Raw genomic sequence first — 22,622 nt, 5'->3', positions numbered from 1 at the left:
TCCGTGGCTTGTCCAGTTTTATATCTAATCTAAGAGTCTATTTATTAAAGTAAAGTATTCGTGAAAAAGATTAATGTGTTCAGAAAAGCTATAAACAAGTAACGTTATAAAAAGGATATTTAAAGATTCGTATTTATATAATAGCATATGGAAATATTCTTTAAAAATAAGACTGGTTTCCATTACGAGATCGCTATCGTAAATGGCCTAAAACTTCTACATCGTGTTGAATATCGAGCGATAATAAAACGAGTAGTCTACGCACCCACGAGACGTTGCACAATGCTAATGGATCAAGTTCATGCAGTCGTTGAATATAATCGAACCGGCCCCGTTTCGCATATGCTACTTGTCATACGAACAGGTCTGGGGATCAGGCACACGAATTTCGGGCTTAACAACTGCCAGTCACGCGCCCGTTTCTCTCCGTCACCACATTCCGTACATGTAAATCTTCGCTCCGATTTAGCACCTTATGCTTTCTTTAATTTAGTTAGAAATCTAACACGAACTCGCGATCATATAAGCTAAAAATATTCCTCTTTAAATCTCATTGCATATAGGTAGGTATTATCCGAGACCAAAGTGTCAGAGGAATGTAGCATGAGTGCGTGAGAATTTTTTCTTTCATTGATATTCTACAATAATATTTTTATTATCAAAACGGTTGTTTCTCGCTTCAGTGCGGAATACTTATTTATTATTTTACCACTACTTTGGGTTGTACAATATATGTGTATTTACCATTATGATACTCGCATACTGCGAGGCGCATGGACGTCTGTTTGTCGGCATCAAGACGCTAGTATTCTAACGCCTCGGTGTATATTCGCATAGTGGCCAACGCTAATTTTTGGTACAGTTGGAATTCGTCGATTCGAGAATTTGGCGTAAAAATTGTTCATTATAAAAATATCTTCTACGAGGTTGAAGAACATGAAGTTTCTCCGAAACTATAATGTTCTCCTTTGAGTTACGTTTCTGCAATTCTAACGACGATACAACCTATTGTATATGGACCGTTTATAATAAAAGTGTCGTAAATTTATCTCTGGAAAAAATATAGAAATTTAGAAACCTAGTGTGTTTGTAACAATATGTATTTCAGCTACTCATAATCAGATGTCGAGCCGATCAACTTTATTTCCTAATTGTGTCTTAACTTTAATATCAAAATATACGCGACTAGCTTTTCTCTTTCAAGTAATTTTTCAGCAACTAAGCAGCTAATCTTGATAGAATTGTTAAATTTCCCTTCTACTCTTTCATTTATAGCTTGAAAGACTTCTACCAATATTAATTATACTATATTTTATATTAATAAAGGAATACTGTAAACCTGTTCCCAACACGTGGCAACTGTGAATGTTTATGTATTTATAGAAAATTCAAATACGCAAAAATATATAGAAAGCATACAATATCCTGAAATATGTAAAATATTCAAAGTATAGCATTTGTTACAGTTTTTAATAGGTGAAACAAATTTCTATCTAAATTCAATCTTTTTAGATGTGTCCGTAAGAATATAAATTTGCATAAAAATCCACAGTTTAGCGAAAAAAAATCAGCTTCCCAGATAGAACATAAGCTAGTATGACCTCACTAAAAATTCCTAATTGTAACAATAATTTCACGATATTGGCACATTTTCACTTCGATTAACATCGCGCGATTGGCATCCCCTTGTGGACGCTAGCCTTGAGAATCGAAGGAAAGCACGTTTGTCGTCGATAATTTTATCCTGTTCGCGTAACAAATATCTCCGTGAACGCAGACCAAATATTATGTTAAAACCAGTTCGCCGTGGTTACTCAAGGGAACCTGCTTGCCCCGGATTGTCCGTGAGTCTGTCTGTCCGAGGGAAAAAATCGAATCGATTTGCATATCGAGTACGAAGTAGCATGTACCGATCTCTCCTTCGCAATTCCATGTTTTATAGCACCTTCGCTATAATCTTTCATATTAGAATCTTTCTGCGATATTCCAACTTGCTCGATCGCTTGTTTCTGTCTTCATCGTTATCAGTGATTAATTAGATACTCGTCGAAATGAAATCGACCATCATGATAATCTTTCAACCATTTCACTGTGAACGGCCATTTATTCGCGTGTTCTCGCTTATTTCACTAAAATTTCTGATCACGTTCTTAACTTGTTCTGTTAAGATTACGATAAATATAGTGTGCTTACTACTTGACAACACAATTGCGAAACGATCGAATCTACCTTTTTAAATATTTTTTCTGATTTTTTTTTAAAATACCAATTCCTCGCTCATTGAGTTTGATGATTGAACAATGGATATAGCAACCTGTATAATCTAATTATGTTTGTTAGGTATTATTACTGGCAGAAATTAAGTGATCGGGAACCGTGGATTACCTCTTTAATGATTCTATTGATGAAGTATAACGTAACATTTCCTCAAGCAAGTCAAACAACATCTTTGTGAACAGCTGAAGAAGCAATCCCCTGTTATATCGCTTAGGGCGAGCACACTGCGTACAAGTAAATTACGGTAAGAGGTTGCTGGTTGATCCTCTTATCGAGTGATTGCCAGTATTCCATCCGTTACATCGTAGTGTTTGCTGTTTTATGTTCTTTACCTTTATTACTTCTATGCCAGTCTAGATATTTTACTTGTATCTATTACCAGAGAGAAAGCTTCGGGGTATTTAATATGTTTCCAAACCATTGAACATACCGAAATATATATAATACGTATATTCGTTTATAATTCTGAAATAGTAAAATAATTCCTTGTGCTGAGGAAATATCCTTTTAGAAAAGTAAAATTATCCAAAATAAAATGCAGAAAAATTTGTATCCAATTTGGATCTAGGTTTATTGATTTTTTATTCCATACTATGTATTTTTTATTCTTCATTTTTATTTTACAGTTGTTTGCCGACAATGAACGATTTCATATTCAAACTTTAGATTCTTAGAAACTTTAGAATTCGATGAAAAATCATAATATATTTTGTAGATCTACGCACGATTTTATAGGAAAATCTGTTTCGTGCCAATACGTTTATTCGCTATGGTATTAATAATATCGATTCTACTAAATTTTTCTTCAATCGTGAACCTATCAAATATCCAATATCGCTGTGCAATATATGCACGTACATTCACAGAGCGCGGAAAGACGTAAAAAGAGAATGCAAAAGAAAGAAGGAAGAATTAATCGCCCGAGAGGAATATTAATGGCTGTCCATCGAAAGTTTGGTGACAGTCGACAGACAAATTATACCAATCCAGTGAGACAAGTTCACTTTCCACTCTCCTTGTACAGCGATTTAAACAAAACAAAAGCTTGACAGTCGATATATCAAATCTATCGATCTATTCTCCTATAGTACTAGATGCTTGCAGTATAATTTGTAACAAGGAGAGATCTAATCGATTTCTGTAGCGATTCACTTTCCATGATCGCTTGAAATTATTTTACTTCCTCGGTTCATTGACTGTGGAAGCTAGCGTACCAATCTAATATATATATATATATATATATGTTAAGTATTCCTTTTCTATCCGTTTTCACGCTAACCGGCCGACGACTTTCATTGAAACGCGGCAACGAGCCCGACGCGACGTGTCGAGAAGCTAATGTCAGAGCCCCGTTAATCACATGTTGTGCAACATGGTAAATCGGTATCGCGCCCAATGACCGCCGCCCCGTACGTTTTCTTTGCTTTGCACTTCAATAAATGTCAGCGATAAAGAGAAGTGGTAGCACGATGTCCACCTTTTTATGTACGAGGCAGATGGGCAGCCAATAGAAGCCATTCTAATGTTTCTAACGCTTGTTTAATGAACGAAAGAGGAACTTGAGCAACGTAAGTTTACGGAGATACGGTGTTAGATCGGTAAATAAACGGAGGAATTTTAGAAGCCAAAACGGGAAATTCCTTTTCTGTGCGATCATATTTATCGAGGTTGTAGATTTTCGGATCTTCTGATATTGATGAGATTCGTAGAAATTAACATTTCTTCTCTAATGATATTAGATGGAGATGCTAATGAAATTCAAAGGAGGCATCACTTAAAAATCTGTTAATTCTGAGCGAATACTGACACCTATGTGATAACATCTCTGAAAAATGTTTCCATCTTTAGTCTATATTTTATTTCCAGATTCATAAATTTCACTAATTCGACGAACTTGTAAAAGATTAGAATACTTCCTATATGAGCATATGTTCTTCGATTACTACCTAAAATTGATATTCCTCGAACATATATCACTATTTTTAATTATTATCGCCTTATTTATAGAATTCTAAAGATTCGGATATTTTTTATCCAACCTTATTCTTTGCTCCATTATCTGCGCTTACTATTACTTTATTTCCAGCTCCGTAAATTTCTCGATTTAAAAGAAATTTTACTGTCTACTTGAAAATATTGTCTATGGTCTATTTAAAAGATACTCTAAACCAAAGAGAGCCAATCAAATTATCAAACTGCATCCCGTTCGCTATAATTAGCATCTTTTTCTTATAATTCGATCTGGACGATCAAAGCCTCGGATAATTTATGACCGATGACTTTCACCGCAAAAACTGGGCGTCGAGGAACTGTCGCGATGTAAAAAGCGTTTATACTCGGCACGGTTCTTCGATATCGTAATTTAGTGACCGAAGCTTATTAGCACGTGGTTAAGTCACGCATCGCATTCCCTGGTGCATATTTTCTCTCAGGAAACAGGTTCACCGTTCTCTTCCGTATGGAGAACAGAGAAGATGCCCGTACATGCTATGCAGCCACGTTTGACCTCGGATTATAATCTCCTTTGAGAAAGATCCACGTACGTTGAATCTGGCACCTAGAAGACGAAGAGTTGCGAGGACACAGACAACTAGGAAGAAATGACTACCCTAGGACGCATTTTATTACGGATTCCGTTTGCTAAAGCAAAAAGATAGCGGCATGTTTAAGGATTAGAATGAAATGAACGTTCCTCGGAACCTTATAAATGTCCCAAGGTATATAAAGAAAATTGATCTTTCTTTTGGTTTATATTTTTGTCTGAAATTTTGGAACTCCTTTCTGACTCGATGCGAAAATCGTATTTTGAATATCAGTTGTCGGATCTATCTTATCATTATTCTTATTAATTTTCTTACTCTTTCGTTATTCGCGTCTTTTCCGAGGAGAATATTTGTAGAGAAATTTTCTTAGTCTCTGACTGCAGAGAGGAATCCGAATCTTTATTGCATTATCACAGTATAAATTTACAAATTGTAAGATTTAAGAGCCGTCAATTATAAAAAGACCGTAACAAATTCATAAACATTATTCAATAAGATATTTATATTAGCATTGATTTTGTGTGATATAGTGGTTTAAGAATTTCATATCTGAGAAATTATGTATACGTCTTTTATGCTAATGACAGAAATACGAACAACAGAGGCCTGTTCCGCAATAGAGCTAACGTTATCAGTGACAATTTGCAGGTCACGAGTTATTAATATTCATAAATTCTCTTACGTAAGTAGCAGTAATAATTTTGGTGATTAAAGAAATAAAACTTTACAAGCAAATTTTACAAATTACAAGTCATTTGATCGTATTGGGTTTATTAGACGAGAAACTACAGAATTCTAGATGAGAAATAAGTAGCCTACAACTCGTAATTTGTCAATTCACAAATATCATTGATTGATAAATTGTTGTGTAAGAGAGCCGTGTAATTAAGAGTTACATTTCAATTTCAATCAATTAAATCTGGATTTTGATCTTGTTTCTGAAACTTTAAGCGAACTGGACATGATATTAGCAGCAAAAACAGAAATAACGTAATATGCGATAAACATAGAAGTTTTTGCTAATTCTTCTGAATTATAGTGCGGTAATCAGGTCGGTGCAGGAAAGATTTATTCGTTAGGGAAGAATTATGTTCGGGAAAAAGCGTCGAACCGTGAAATAAATCATCGATAACCAGGAAGAATATTTATCGCGATTAATAAACGCGTTTACTTCTACTCTCTATTCTGTACCTTTAAATAGGGTCGTATCATCAATTAAGTTAGCCTGGGCGGCACGTGAACTGGGTTAAGAACAGCTCCATGAAGAAACGAACTTTCCTACGTAGCCGATCGTAATTTGTTTCACGAACAGAACCGGCAACTTTTTATCAATCGATTTGCCTCGAAGCACGCAGGAAAGCTCGGACCATGTAGAAGAGAACGTTCACGTCGCTGGTTGTCCATGATAATATTAGGTCAAACGATCTTATAAGTCACCACGCGAAGTCACTCTTTCCCATGCTTGATTTTATGTGACTTCAAAGAACGAGAAATTGTACAGAAAAAGATATTGTACAGCCCTAACATGGACAGGAATATGCGATCCTCTTGTATCCACGACATCAGTTATTCCCCAAGAGTGCATGACTTCAACGAGATAATCTTACCATCTGCCCGAGAAGACTCGAGTAATTTTATTGTATACGTTACAAATCACACTGGTTTGCATATAAGTAAGAACTTCCTTTAATTCGTCATCGAATGACTGGTTTATTCGAAAAATGTTCAAAGAGCTGTATATTGTCGCGTGTAACACGCATGCCTTCCAGTCGTTAATGCCACTACTAGTCGGATAAGATTGGCGTATTTTTTGTAATAAAGTTATGCAAATTGGAAATGACTTGGAATTATTCTAGTAAGATGCAGAAAACTTTCATTACTTTGCAATGTCATTTGCATACTCAGCTTATTCAACAGCTCTAGCAGTTTCAGGGATATCAAACGATTTTAATGAGATAATTTTCTCGAAGGGAAAGAAGAAGAAGAAGAAGTAGAAGATTGATGTATTCTTGCCAACAAAGTAGCGTAAAACGTAAATGATTCTGCGATGGACGAGAAATTCATTTAACGTGTTTCTCTCGTACAGTTAATTTATTTCGCTTACAGCTAATTTTTATTTAGAAGTGTTAGAAGAAATATATTTATTTCGAGTAAACTACATGCACGAACGCGTCACTTTGACGAGAAAAATAAAACATAGCGGCATATATATCTTTTATAAATTTCTGTACTGAAGCTTTCTCTAATTTATAATTTCATTTGCATGCCGGATATATGTCAACAACATCTAATAAACGTACTTTTCCCGGTAATTCTCAAAATTTTGATAATTCTCCAAATGTAATTATTCGTTAACACACCTTTTACTCGTGTTTTATCAGCGAATAAGCAAAAATTTCAGTAACCGTCAGCTACGGTGTACAGTGTTGGAGCCGGATGTCGTCTCACCTTGACGTAACCAAAATTTATGAGCAAAAAAAGGTCGATCTCGTTCATTCTGCCCGCGATGAGATCACGGTGATTTTATTTCATTATCGACCAGGATCAGGCTGAAAATATGCATTAAATACTTATTACTAAACCAATCAACCGAACCACTTCTTCATGATCATCGTCAACGAGGGACAACTAATTGTCTGATAATGATCTAGTCACCATTAACGCGCGTTAATCGCTTTATGGTCATTGCATGGAGCCGGTTTCATTCTTTCTCGTTATAACATTTCAATAATAGGTTATAAATTTCTGACAGTTTATTCTGGCTAACATCGGATACTAAAAGACATTCCTTGAGCATAATTTATAATAAAGTGAAGATCATTTTATATTTTAGAGGTCTGAACGAAATTCTCGCGAGGAGGCCGTTGAATATCTACGAGATTTGTTCACCTTTTTCAAGATATAATTACGATCATTTTACATATTGGAAACATAAACGAGTGCATATCGACGAGAGAAATATCGCAGTTCCGCAAGATTTGTTCAGCTTTTTAAGATAATATTACGATTACATATTTTATTACATGTTTAGAAATCTAAACGAATACAGGGAATATAGAGTGTTTATGAGTTTCGTTCACCTTCTAATACGAATTCTGATAGTCAAGATTGTATTAATATCGTGACTAAACTTCGCATGAATAGTTCCTTAACACGTAATGATAGTATTTAGCAATGCAGATACCGTTTCATTAAACGAGCAGGCTCTATATATCGACAGTATCGAACGTTCCAATAAAAACTAAACTTAATTATAATAAGCTGAAAATAACAGAACAAAACAGCTCTGTTTAAATAGCGAGGTAGATTTCTCGATTGTTACATATTTTCTTAATTGAATACTCAGAAAAGTGAAGTGGTTGCCAAGAGTGGTAGAAAAATGGCAGCTAAATGCAATTTTCCTGCTGCATAATGAACGTTAGAGAAGACGGAGAAGATTGAACAATTTTAACTTCTGACACACTTAGGCAACAAATTAAGAAATGAATCGAGCAACGATAGACACCAATTACAGATGCAATTAACATCAAAATGGAATGTCGAGGCTCCGGGGGGGGGGGGGAGGTGCACTTCGAGAGGACGAGAAGCAAGTTGCCGACTTTCCATCGTCTGTCGCGTAAAACCGTCTCGTCCCCATGACTCAAAATGTCAAGGTGTTCCCAGAGTGAAAGGACACCCGTATTTATGCCCTTTTTTCGCCACGATTTACCACCACGGAATAATTAATAAATTATTTCCGCCAGCAGCCGGCTGCTCTTCACCCATAACGAATTGATTGCCACTACCAGCTATTGTTCAATCAATATAGCCTGTCACCGATTTTACTACCAATCAGAAAAGTATTCCAGCATTTGTTTTTCCTTTGTCCTCATTTTGATTGAAATATTAGTTCGATAAATCATAAAATATTCACATGAATGTTTGTGGAATTAACGAGTCCTTGTCACTAGAAATTTCCTCTCCTTTTTACTAAAATAATTTTAAGCGTCGAAGGTTTCGAGTGCTTCTAATTCCATGGGCAAAAATTGTACAACGAATAAACCGTTGTATCTTATCAGTGAACTTTGAATATCGGATTTCATTCGAATTTATAAATATACAGGATAAGTTATCTACCAGTTTAAGCCGAAATATTTTCGATACTCTGTTAATTACATTGAGAAATGTTTTAGATGAAAGTTGAATGTTTCAAGGGGATCATATTTTGCTGTTATTATCTTCTACGTAGGTTACTTAAGATTTTCAATCTTTTTTTCAAGTAGAATCATATACTTTGTTATACTTTAATCTTAATTTTATCTTTTATTTATACTTTAACCTAAATTTAATTTTATACTATAAAAAATGATTAATCTACTGGCGTCAAAAATTTTCACTTTTGCAAATCTGGCTTATCCGGCCAATAGCAGTAACAATGGCACTTTCATTCAACTTCGTCTAGCTGTTTTACCAAATTGCACTGGACAAGACGTCTCGGACGCACTCGGTGGCTAATTAAACGTAAACGCGTCGGCCGTTTAATGTTCACGATTCAAGGTGTAATGGAGCCACTTGATAAATGTGATGTTCCTAGAAGATCGTAAGATCGTAAAGATCGTCGTCCAGTTTCCTAGAGCACACTCATGCGAGTTAATTGTTTCAGGCTATTAAGACCTCTGTTTTATTGAACGTTCGTTGTACCAGCCTCTAGCTGAGGAGATCATGGGAAAGGGTACCAAAAGGAAAGGCCACAAACTGAAAATGTAACACCCTGTAAATTGTGGCTACGTTTTAATTAAGCTGGCCGAACAGTGTCATGTCTTAAATGTAGATTATGGGATCACAGATTTAGAATGAAAGGTGAAGATTCTATGGAATTTCGTTCCTCGGGGATATACATACATATAAAGATTCTGAGATAAATGAATACGGGGAACGCACGCTACAACTAATTTCAGATCTTGGGAACGTTTTGTGCATGTGTTGGGAAGTATACGTATCGCTTTTCATATTTTCTTTTTCAAGTTTCTCGTCTTCGATATTCTTATTACTTTTCAAATGATGCTTTATATAATTTCGAAAACATTTGAAAAAAATCGTATATCGTCCTCAAACAGTTATAAAGTATTCGATTTTGTTTTGGTAAATTATGTAATAAATAGTATAAAATAAAGCAAACGAAGCGCGGTGTTATGTTCCATATAATTCGAACGCAAAAGACGCGCGTCTACACGATAAAAGTTAATTACTCATTTTTGTTCCTATCTCAATTCTATTTCAATTTTTTCCTTAACTATATCTGTTATTTGATTCCAAATCTAATCTTATTCTCGCCTTTATCTCGCCTTAATTCATTTCTCAATAAAGTTACTCTTCACTTTCCTACTTTACTTCCATATGACGTCTTGCTCGTAAGAAATTTAATCGTAATTGTTGATTAGCACGACTTCCGTCCTCTATTTGTCCAATTATACCAAACGATATCTGTTACCGAACAACGCTTCATGAATGAATATAGACATTGAATGGTAGCCTGGTTTCGTTCCTCTAATGAATACGCGTTAAAGGCATCCATATGCATACGAGATGCATATCTAAATACACGTATACCTATTATATTAGCATTGAAAATCCTATCAATTCCATGCACGGGACACTTTGCTAGCGACTGTCGACTCGATTAGCCATTGTAATTGATTCCGTGAAGACTATTGTTCAACAAAATTGAAGTTGTCAAAACGACTATACCATAGTGAGATCATCGTCCTCGCTGAAAATAACACCGTTTGATTATTCGGGATCGTTTTGTTTCTTTTTATGATTAATTCAAGAAACATCGCTTGAAATATTATTACGCGTTACAACTTAAAAAATGGAGAAAATGTATTAGCAACGTTATAAGTAGCATTAATTATGCTTTCAATAATACTATAATAACAGTGTAATAGATAATAGTAATATAATATAACTGCAATAATATTATACTATATACTGGTATACTATAATAACACACTAGTGTAGTATAGTATAGTAGTACTAGTATAGTATACTAGTAGTGTTATAGTATAGCATAGTATATACCAGTATACTATACTATATACTAGTATATATAATAGTAGTATAGTATATAATAATAGTATACTATAGTAGTAGTATAGTATATAATAATAGTATAGTATATACTGCTATTATATACAATTATACAGAGATTAATCCGCCTTGACTGGATGTTAAACGACTGGGAAACGAACAAGCGTCAAATTAAATTCGAAATGCTTCTGGCATTTCTGGTAATACAAGAATTTCAAGTTACGAGGTGTGTTCCTCGCTCGCAAGAAGAGGCCTTTAACTTCTCATCGTATCACCTGAGGCCACTTGATGATACGTTTGCACGCTGCAATCGATCCGTTGAATTTCCACGTTACACTGATACACGTGCAAAAAGAACTTGATTGTCGATTCCGACAACCACCGTAACGTAGTGTATATTAATTGCGTATTATTGTGTATGAATTGTAGCGAAGAATTAGAGCGAGGATTTTCACAAAGCCTACGAACATGTAACTTCGGTAGAGGAAGCGATTTGTTGATCGATTAGCGGACAGCTTGCTGATATATCAATGAATCATATTCATTCTGATCTTTTATGATGTTTGAAACACTGATTGGAGGTGGCTTGTATTAAGATTACATAAGAGCAAATGATTACACCTCACGCGTACTTGACAGATCGACTACGCCCTCCGTATTTCTTAGTCATATTTGATCCAATTAATTAAAAGTTAGGATGATTTGATAGTTAGAGAGTTGAACAGAGTTTAGAAAAGGTTAATCATCGGATGAACCGCCAAATAAGACATATAGAATAATGGAGACATAGATTTTACTTGTAATCTTTTCTCAGCCAATTTATATAATTGAGTTGTAGTTTTAAATATTTTCAGAGAAAATATCAAGGATTTATCACAAATCCTATAATTTCACGAAGTTTAAAGATAGGTTCAATTCCGATATTTTCTTTCAAACTATCGACAGCCTTGCTTCCTGATCTTAGAACAGATTTCATCGCTATGCACGCGATTTTAGTAATTAAATGTACACCGTAGAAATGAAAGAGGAAAAAGGAGAAAATTTGCTATCTACTAACAGAATTTTGGTCGATAAAGTTGTATTTGTTAAGAATGACAGGATTTCACTTACGATTAGAAACTATTGCGCATTTCCTAAGACGTATTTACATACAAGGAAGTTTCTTCGAACGATCCGACGATTTTGTTTTTATTTGGAAACGATTAACCGTTCCTAATAAACGGAAACGATCGTCTCCTTTTTACACTAGTGCCCCTCCACTCCTTCACCATGTGCAACTCTGTAATTTTCATCGTTAATAATTCTTAATTTTAGTAATTATGGAAAATATAGGATCGCTCAATTCGAGGTCATTAAATGGTCTGTAGCTCTATATAAGGCCACAAAAAGAGAACGGTTTCATGATTTCTCTCTAAGTTAAATATCATCGACTCTTATAACTTAAGTGATTATTTTTAAAACTTTTCACGCTTTTCAATTATCGTTCTCGAAATTGTTATCAAATTTGTCAAGTTATCGATTTTGAAGTTTTCCTAGGTTCTTTTTTATAATTAAAAAAAAATCACAAAATCGCGTACAATTCACGTTTCCTATAACTTCAATTTTCCTCGATATTTCTTCTTATGTGCACATATACATATAGCGGATTACTGTAATTCTTTCAAGTAATTTCACCCGTTAATTAATTACAGTTTTTGACAAACACAACAAATCCTATTTCCCAAGCTAACATCCTCAAAACGCATTCGAATCGATTGCGTGAATTTCTCCAATAACGAAGACTTTATCGCCCCTGGCTTTCATAATTTCCAGCTATGCACGTACGTTGGAAAAACTAGCTGTGCTTGCATCGAACAACAGTGGATAAGAAATCGCGTCTATTCTGTGGATGACAATGAATTAATGCGACCGTTTTAAGAGCAATCGTTCATCCGCCGGCAATCCGCACGAAACGAGTCGGTCAGTCTAAAGTTACGAATGGAAAGTTGGAACATTTCACCGTTTCGACAGTCATTGTTAACACTTGATTTATGTAGATTCTGTACGATCTTGTTCGATGTAATTCGGCGATTCGTTAATCGATAAAATCTTACGATAACAAGATTGTAATAATTAGAATTCTATTTGAAGACAAACGATGATGGACTGCAAATTGCCATTCTAAATGCAATAGAGCTAACGCTAGAGAATCGTTCGCGGCGAAGAAACCGCAACAGAGAAACCAGTGCTATTGTAGCGTCATCGTCATAATCATCGTCGTTGGTTCGTTCAATTGCCGATGCATGGACGCAACTGCCTACACGTGCAATTCCATGAATCCCATTCGCGGCGAAAAATCTTCACGAGGTGCGCACAGGAAACAGCTCGTGCCGCGAGATTAAAGGGTGAACAAGCAACGCCGATCATATCTGGCCGCGCGTTTCATTTCACTCCTGTCTCGACCACTACATGTAACTGTAAAACCTATTCTTCTTCTCGTTAACGTCAGAGCTAACTGCAAGTATAATCCAGAAAGATCTAATTTCATTCAGTTAATTCCTCTCTTTTTTTTACAACGCTACGTTTTTATTAATCCTAAGAACTTAGGCTCTTTCTTTACGCGATTCTATCTCGTTTCTTGCCGCGTGATCAGTGATCCACGGCAACCGAGGGCAGGGCATCTATTTGTTATTTGATTTCACCAAAGAAATGTACAGATGTTTATTTATGATACGATCGCCAACACCCCTTTTCCTATTTCTTGAATTAATTTCTACGATTCGTGTGATTCTCGACTTTCATATTTTAATATTTTAATGTTCAACGGGGAAACAAATAAAATTGAACAGTCTTTGATTACTAATTTGATTATTAATTTAATTATTAATTTGCTACAATTAATCACGATGCTTACTTATGTCTTCGAGAAAATTTTTTGTGAGCGTCGTTGTCGCAATCTGATTATCACATTACCAGTTATAATGAGCATTTCTTTGCAGCAGACATCCCTGTAAACTAGGAAGACTAAGTAGAATAACGTGAACAAGTCGCTTGGTTCATGAAGCGAGAGACGCCGCTAACTTGCTACGGCCTTTGCTTACCATAAGAAGCATTGACCCACTCGTAAATGCTCGTTAAAGTTAAACCTTCCAACGATCTATCTTTGACTTTGACAAGCATCCTGGAGAATAAATAGGTTGCTTGCTAAATAAATCATGTCATATTCAAACGATGAGATTCCTAAATAAGGTTAAATTATAATTATCAATACCTGTTTACAATAGTAATATACGTACGTTCAACAACGAAGATACTGCGATAGATTCGTGGTAATTAAAGTATCTTCGTTGGAATAAATAGTAAACATTTCCTATTATAATATTGAATACAGCGTTCTTTCGTGTAGATGTCCGAAGAAAACGTCGTTCCTACATTTTGTCTGTACCGAGGTTCCATTTATGGACTTCCTTGAAAGTCTTCAAAGTAGACTTTATCTTGTCGTGGTAGGTTTCTTCGTCGAGTTTTTCAAAGGATATATACTTCATCTTATCCTTATTGTATGATTTATGTATACGTATCGCTGTAGATCGAAGTATGTTTTATTCTATTAGTCATGTCACATTGCATCCTACTATTTTTCATCGACAATTGCACATTACACGATACTTTTCCCTAAGTTATACCGTACTTTATTCGTAATTAACGATAACACGATTGCGATCGAGATCGATGATTATCAGGTGTCCAGCGAGGTTCTCTTGAATCTTCCGAGAATATAGAAAAATACATTTAAAATCTTTCTCCAGTAACGATTGGCTATTGAAAGTAATTGGCAAATCATCCGGATGAAACGACTCTATCGTTCGATACAGTGAACCCAAGATACCTCATTCTACCTTCTTCTTCTTCTTTTACCAATTTATCCAGAAATACGGAATTTTCTCGTTACTTCTGACACCACTCTCTTCATATACTTTTCGGGACAGAGTTTTCAAAATTATCGTTCAATCGTGGTTCCGAGTTAAGTTAAAAGATTGAACAAGGATTTTGTTTGTTGCTAGTCCTTCGATTCATTTTATTTTTGTTCGTCGTCGTGTTCTTTTCTGTCTAAAGAAAAGTGCTATCGTTTCGTCTATCTTCACTTGGCAAATTATAGTATTAAAACAAATATGGAGCTTGTTCTAAGAATTCTAAGAGATTTTTGCAATGTATAGAATAAATAATACATCCTCATGCAAAGTTAGAGGCCGTAAATATAATTCTAGGGCGTGGCGTTGGTTGTAATACAATCGACATTACCATTTGTTCGGACACCCAATGATCTGTTACGCAGCTTCTTAGCATTTTACATAATTTATTCGACTCCTACGAGAAGAAAAAAAAAGTCACGACTATATGACAACTACGGCACAATGCGCCACCTCGGCAAAATAATTGATGTCAAACGAGACTTAATAAATGCTCTATTTAAATGATAATATACCACTAGGAAATTTCCGTATGATCGATATTATTTAATAAACAGTATTACCGCGTAGAAAGTATTATCTCGAATACAATAACGCCATACAGCTACTGTGGTATAGTACGTTAATAATATCGTCTGTTACAAAACACTAGAATACACGCAAGTGTTACAAAAAAATATTCGGATATTATTTTTTTATATTCGATTTATTTTTGAAAAAATGTATGCTTCGATAACGAAAGTACGGTCAAGTTAAACTTTGATTATTTTAATTCCTTATAATCAGTATAGCTGCATACGTATAACAGTATATTTTAGTTTATTTTATTTAAGTATTAAGTGTATTTTATACCTTTAATCCGATTAAATTAATTTTTGAAAGTCGATATACTTTGCAACTTTTCCATGCAAATACTCTACTATCCAATGCTGAAAAATATAATAATTTAATCTAATATCATTTATATTATAGTTATACTAAATGTAGTATAATTAATTTTAGTTTCAATGTGAGATATTAAGTATAAATTGCGCGTATTTTAAGCGCAGAATAAAGTACATATTTCACTGAAAGCTAAGAATAAGTCATTTTATTTCGTTATGAGCATATTGAGTGGATAATTATAAGTAAATTAACCACCTATTAAGTAACTATTCTGATAGTTATTCGAAAATTACAATTATTCAATATTAACACGAATTACATGATCTAGAAATACCTAATACTGAATGATATAATGCGACTTATCTGCAAGGAAAATTGTTCTTCCTGCTCTTTCCTCGTGTTCAATGGTGTGTACAAATTTCCAAATATATCTTTCATTTTATATTCGAAAAACAGTATCGTGGAGGATTTTAACTAATACTATATAACTATATCATAATTGTATGTTCGTGTAGATGAAAATTATCTTGTAATTCTTTCGTATTTTTATCCGACGTGCGTTTAGAAGATTAGAAAACGACAATGGAGTAAAATGTATTGCACGATTAAAGTGAAACACGATAACGTTATCAATTCACTAGATATTGATGCAAACGAAATATCAATACGTAAGGAGTATGCACGAGTCATTACGAAAATGTTTATCCGGCAGCGATTGTTACTGCAATCTCACCTTCACTTCGATTTCTATACTCGTATGGTGGTTTTTCTCTAGCGAATAGCACGAACATCCTCTTTATTAGCGTTTTGAAACGATCGTTGTGCAAGAACAATCCTAGCAAACTATGTAGATCGACTTATAAATCACGTGTTTCAATTGAAGACGTATGATAAAATAAACCTTGTTACGTATTTCTTCTGATTAATTTACAGAAGATTAATTCTTTAAGACCATCGTCGAAGGAAATTCGTTAAGGAAAAGGTAGCTACGTTTTCACTCGAGTGTATGTATTTCAGAGATCTAAATCAACGAGATGTCATTAGACGCTTTATTATTATCCAATATTAGATAGAAAGTAAAAAAGCTATTTTTTTACAAATATACAAATAAAATTGTGGCTGATATGATTATAAAACGATGGTATGAAAAGAAAAAGGTGCGTGGGGTGAGAGCTAATCCGCAGTACATTTAAAGATAAAAAAGGAAAAGTTTATGTTTACATTTGCGTTAAATAAAACTAAACGTTGTAGTGGTATAAATTGGCGGTAGTGAAAATAAGAAACTGAAAACCAGTTTTACTTGTACCTTATGTAAGCGAGAATAGTTCGTAGATCATAAAAATCTCAATCTGGTAATACATCCTTTGTTTTTTTATTACCAGAGGTATGGTTAAGTGTATTATCAATGGGTCATGAACTTAAGAGTTTCTCGGCAAAAGTTGGTAAAATGAATTTGCCGGACGAATGTAACCAAAAATATTCAGAAGAAACAGAGCAAAATTTCTCCGCCCTACATTCTCATTACTGTAATCTGGACATTAAGCAGAGGAAATAAATAAAAAATCTGTGCTCCAAAGCATCTGCTTGAGAGCAGGTGGCTCGACACACCATGCATGTTGAGCAATTTAGTAAATAATGTAACACGTCATTTTCCACTCGTTTGCGATATATTTATTATTACTCTATTATTCTGACGATTATTTAGTACCCTACGTTTTCCTGTGTCTTTTTATACACTATACCAATCACGAATAAAACTATTACAGTCCTGTCTATTTTTCATTACAATATTAAAGAATAACAATTAGCCGACAATCCTCCGATGTTAATAGTAATTTTCTACGGGGGTTAAAAGTAAAAGTAAAACCATCAGTTTGGCAGTTCTTATTTATCGACTTTGTTCTTATTTATTAAACTAATTGTTAGTTCGTTTCAACTATCTTTTCACTTGTTGTTTGATGGTAAAAAAAGTTTTGTTCATTATTTTATTATATAGTTTTAGCTAGACGTGGACAAAATACAACAAGAAACTAGATAGATGTAAATATGTATATAATATAAAGAAATAAAATGAATTTCGTTTTATCAATATTGCTTTTACATTTTAATTTCCTCATTTTTCATTAAAGCACAAAAGTATTTTTATTTTTTGCCTCTGACATTATACCGAAGTTCCTTTGAAAATACCGATCTCGGAAAACGTTAAAATGATTCTTACGCCCTCTGTGATTTGTACTTGGCATCTTACTGAACATGCGTCTCATGTTCTGTAATGCCAACCATTCAAAGGTTTTCTACGCCCCCTACAATTTATAACATGATGCCATCGCAGATATTGGTGAAGAGAATTCTACGATACCAGTAGCCAGTAACAAATATTACATTTCTTTAAATATAAATGAAATCTATTCATTATATAGTTCTCCTCTATTGCCACTGATATATTATATTTATGATAGATTAACAAAAAGAAAATTTAATAATTTTATTTTTACTAGGCATGTCATTTTAAATAATATAAATTATCTTAAGAGCTACTACACATGTCTTTAAAGCTGTAATATGTACATATATTTCTTGTAATATAATTTTACGTATTGTAATATATGCATGTAAATATTATCATGCATAGATATCTGAATATGACGTTGCAGTCAGAGTGTAACAAATAGCATTCTTTTTATGTGGTTGCGCAAAACCGAAGGACGGTGTTTAGCTAAAAATAGGCGCATACTGGTATCTTGTATTTCTCTCGATTAACTTATTGAATCAGCGCCAATCTTAGGTTTTCTTTTTCTCTGCCGCGATTAACACTACTGCCTTAAGAGATATGCAAAGTCATAAAGATGCGCAATGTTGTACTTATTATATTTCAGGAATATTTCATTCAAAATCAAATGATCTATCAAAAAAATTGTATAACTTATCTTGAATATCATTTCAAATGAAGCGAATGCTATATGGTTACATACCTGTCAGTGGTTCTCATTGATACCCAAAGTCGATATGTAAACCAATACGGTGAGAAAACGCTAAAACGCATTATTGTGGGCAAAATATGTACATAAATAGATTGTAGATACATAATGTTAAAAATTTAAATATCGATCAAATCAACTCCTTATATACTTGTAGACTTAACTAATGAAATATCATTCAATTCATTGTAACTTGAAAATGCGAAAGGCAATATTATTTCGTGATTGTTTTACAATGCAACGTTGCATATATTTCAAATATTATAAAAAAGTACCATAAATTACTTAGTCTTGTTATTGAATATCAATTTGTGCAGTCTATAAACTTTATGTAAACTACGAAATATATATGAAATTTTACATTTAAATAACTGATAAATTAGTTACCATTAAATTTTATGATACTATATCAAATTGTTATCCAATAGAGGAACATAAAATCACTACAGATTGAAGAGATCTTTAAATTAGATGGTAGACTTAAGGGTTCAGTTACTTACATATACACCACGACCGCGACTAGAAAGTGTATGTAGTAGTCACTAAAAGTCTTGGGGTAGGGCAGTGGAAATTTCCACTGTACCCGCTGAGACGGTCAATACTCTCTTCGTGCTGTAACGTGTGCTACACAAGGACCACTCGAACTAGAGGAAGTTTCAAATGAGAAGAACATAAGTACATACATGCTTGCATATTTAGATATCAATGATAATTATACAAAACCTAGTAGATGAATTACTCTATCTAGTTACAATATAACTACCATATTTAACCTAGAAATATGCAAAACTTGTCATTCAGTGATTTATCACATTGTTCGTTACGTATTTCCTATCAATTGGTAGTAAGTACTTTACGCCAATAAAAGAAAAGAACTATTTATTATAGATAGGAGTATCCAATCGATAGTAGCACCATCTCGACGAGATATCTCGAATTGAAACGAAATTGAAATCTATAAATTTGACTAGTTATCGATATTAATTTTCACACAGAAATCGAGATCGGAAACATAGAGAAACTAAACTCTGTTTCCGTTGAATAATTTAATAGTCGTGTCTCTTACATCTAGAATCTATGACAAACGAATGTGATTGTAATCGTGCAATTCATTTTGTTTTCATAAATTGGTAAAAATATAGGACCTGTATTTGAACTTTTAATATATAACATTGTTACATTTGTTCACAGGAAACATTATAAATGTGGAAATTTACTGAATGGAAAGTACCACGTTGTTAATTGTGGCATAAAGGTCACGGGTTAATAAACAGGCAAGCAGGCGCCAGCTACTCCCGATCTATTAATCAATGTAATCATTCATTCTATATGCCAAGGGACAAATATATTTAAATAAATCGTTAATACTTCGGTCAGCAACATATTTGAAATGCAACAGTTGAGCCTTTATCTTGCCGATAGAAATAAAATTAAACTTATAAAATCGTTTAACAAAACTGACGATCAGCACGCATCTCTTTTATTAATTGCAAAATGTAACGAAATGGACGCGTGAAATGACCTGTAGATAGAAGATTTCTCTTTTTCTACATAGCACAACATTCAACGTGTATACGTGGAGGTAAGTATGTACTACGTACGTATGTAGACGTTGGTACTTGTGGCAAAGAAACGGCAGCTAGCCAACGGTCACGTGACACATTCTGAATGCAGCGAGAATCTTTAAATACCTATCTATCTATGCACAAATGCTTATATCTCCCATGAATGCGGGCAAAGAGGAAATTATTCTTCCCATTGTTGATCACGTTTAGATACGAATAACACAACCGATATTTAATACCACCATTTCCTACACCGTTACACAGGCACATACAATGGCCATATTTTGATATAGATTTCTTTAATTAGAAACGAAAAGATTGCACTTTATCTGCGTAAACAATGAACATACTTAACTCAGTGTGTAACGTAATACTTCTTTATAATTATATAGTTAGATAAAGTAAATAATATTTCCTGCATAAACGAATTATGAGTATTCGTGTATTAATGTATCTTGCTAATCAGCATTTTCGCATAAAAGTATGTGTCAAAAGTATGAATCAAATCAAAAAATGGGATATAAACATACAAATATTTAATTTTGTTTACTGTACATCGTATGTGTGTTAAAAATTATTGTCTAAAATAATTGAGAACAAATTAAACAAATACATATTTACATCTAACAATCTAACCTATGCTACAGAGCAAATGCAAAATCAAACAGTTGAATAGATCGAATGAAATTAGACCGTAAACTGTAACAATTCGCGTTATAATTAATCATGATATACATTTACGATAAACATTGCCGCCACTGCGGTAACAAATTTATAATACAGGTAGATTCTAGTGAAAAAACTACCGAAATACTGTAAACAATGTACCGTATATTTTTATATATTGCCATATATGTTAAAGGCACTTACAATATTTATCAAATTTTGCGATTTTCTCACAAATGTTTAAATATACATGGTTTTATGCACAAAGCTGCGAAAATTTCATAAGCGAACAGAAGCCACAACTATTGCGAACGAGTGCGGAAAGAACTCGAAAGTACAAGTCTGCACGATAAAACGTGCAGAAGGGTTTCTTTCCTTTCCAGCACAAAGATCAACGTGTTTTATCGTTCGAGCGACACCCTAAGTCCTCGGTCGGTAATCAACGAATACTTCAAAGTCGAAGAGTTCAAAATCATTCATAGATGTCATCAAGCTAATTGCTTTCAGCTGACAATATAATGTCATAATAGACGTCGACAATATAGTCGACTTATGATAAAAAATTAATGAAAAGAAAAAGAAACGTTCAAATCCTGTAGAGACTATAAGAGAATGACCTTAAAAAATTAACGAGCGATAACGAAGCAACAGTTGTTAAATAAAATTTTAAGGTTTCCAAGAATCTTGGGACATGTACGAGACCGAAACAACAAATAATAATATTAATAACATATAGTAATAATAAGCGTTTATCTTTTCAATTTGCAGCATTTAATTTTCGTAGAATATCACTATCTATAATTAACAATTTTCTAAAGAAAAGTTTTGCTTAGAAACAGAGATTAAGTAAGACCTTATAATTACTGAAGCAGCCGGTAAACACGAAAATGTACAAACATATCTTCGATGAAAAAGATAATAATTAGTGAATAACAAATGTGTCAACCAATAAATGCAATTATTCGCCATGTTCTAATAATATCTTTGTTGATGTGAAATATAACTAGACATACAGAGTGTATCATCTAATACGTCTACTTTATTCGATAAAAGATGTTAGCATTCGTTTGATATAGTGGTTAAATAAAATAAATGATGCAATTTGCAGTAACGTTTTAATTAAGAACTAATCACCTATTGCAAGGATATCATTCTCTCTCTCTCCCTCTCTCTCTCTCTCTCTCTCTCTCTCCAATTCGGTATTAATATAAAAATTTAACCTTTTTTTATCCACATATGATCGGTATAAACTGACGCTAAACCATGTGATAAAAATGGACCTTTAAAACAACGTAAGCTGTTTAAAATTTATACAAATAATGATAAATGAAGACTGATCCAATATCATAGAAGAAGACTACGACGTAGTCACAGGCGCGGGCGCCAGGATGGCGCAACAACTTTGACTAAGATCGATAACATGAAATAGAGATATATCAGTCCTATACCCTACTGCTATCTTTCATTTATGACCATCCGTTCCAATATTTTAATAAAATGACTTCAACTGCACTCGCACTAGTCCGATCAAATAATCATCTCCATTAGAAAATATGAAACTTCTTGTCGCGTTTCTTTGCTCAAGAGAGACCTCCTACGAACGCTCAATCGCTCTTCCCTCAAAGAAACCTTACACTAATGACTCAAAGAGTTAAATCTGCTTAGCATGCTACAACGCGTCTTTCTTTATGT

At 33.8% G+C, this 22,622-nt stretch overlaps 1 long non-coding RNA gene across 2 annotated transcripts; it reads right to left on the bottom strand.

Moving 5' to 3' along the window:
* Positions 1 to 13,763: 13,763 nt before the first annotated feature.
* LOC122570569 lies at positions 13,764 to 16,634 on the bottom strand. 2 transcript variants are annotated; one of them, XR_006317846.1, is made up of 5 exons: positions 15,689 to 16,634; positions 14,557 to 15,233; positions 14,165 to 14,448; positions 13,970 to 14,049; positions 13,764 to 13,883 (listed from the first exon to the last, which is right to left on the bottom strand). It is a non-coding gene; the product is annotated as an uncharacterized LOC122570569 (long non-coding RNA). The 2 variants fall into 2 exon arrangements; XR_006317845.1 differs by having other exon boundaries at positions 14,165 to 15,233.
* Positions 16,635 to 22,622: the final 5,988 nt, after the last annotated feature.

Source organism: Bombus pyrosoma, linkage group LG9 (genome assembly GCF_014825855.1).
Source record: "Bombus pyrosoma isolate SC7728 linkage group LG9, ASM1482585v1, whole genome shotgun sequence".
Classification (NCBI taxonomy): domain Eukaryota; kingdom Metazoa; phylum Arthropoda; class Insecta; order Hymenoptera; family Apidae; genus Bombus; species Bombus pyrosoma.
This window is presented reverse-complemented; position numbering and strand designations above follow the sequence as displayed.